This window comes from Falco punctatus (assembly GCF_963210335.1).
Source record: "Falco punctatus genome assembly, chromosome: 2".
NCBI lineage: Eukaryota > Metazoa > Chordata > Aves > Falconiformes > Falconidae > Falco > Falco punctatus.
In genome coordinates, this window is record NC_137581.1 from 37,807,124 (window position 1) to 37,807,868 (window position 745).

The 745-nt window shown below is 33.4% G+C and overlaps 1 protein-coding gene across 4 annotated transcripts in view; it reads left to right on the forward strand.

Moving 5' to 3' along the window:
- The window catches only part of LOC308059208 (uncharacterized protein), a gene marked incomplete at its 5' end in the record, with an annotated part of 52,581 nt that overhangs the window by 19,218 nt on the left and 32,618 nt on the right, over positions 1-745 (forward strand). The window lies entirely within an intron of this gene.

Below are 745 nucleotides of genomic sequence, written 5' to 3' on the forward strand. Positions count from 1 at the left end.
AGCTTTTCTTTGCACTTATGTTGAATAATACATTCAAAATAAAACATGCAAAATTTTTCAGACTAAGTATGATCAGTTTCATGAATAATTCATTTCTGTCTTGTATGACTTCATTATGTCATGTATAACTAGCACTTTGTACTGTCAGACTGAAAAGCTACAAAAAAATGTTTAACCTTGCAGTATAAATTCGTAACTTGTAATTTGAAAAGTTACATGATATTGCACAAGCCCTAGCATTTTCAAATGTGCTTTCTCAGATACCTTATTTAAGGTAAAAAAAAAATACAAGACTTGGAACTATTTTTTCCACTCATAGAAGTCTGCTTTTTATAGAAACAATTCATATATTTAATAATCTTCACTGGCCTAACAGCTCTTATAAAGGAATTACTTTCAGCTATCGGTCTTAATTGTGCAGGATAGCTAAAGCCATAGCTAAATATTTCATCAATTATGTCAGATAAGAACGCATAATATCATACCCATCTTCTAAGTGAGGATTCTCTGGCACTGCTCAGAAACGAGTATATTTTCCCTAATTGCCTAAAGGAACAGTAAACAACACAGCTGTGAGTTTGCTGTGGTTTGATGCCCGAAGGGTGGCATGTCTTCTCTGGTACCTGCACATTTGGTTAGTTAGTTGTTCCAGTGGGAAGAAAACAAAGGTTTCATTCAAGGCTCTATTTGCAACTGGAACTATTTGGTTATGTTTGTATTAATATTCTTTCATACCGTTTCACAG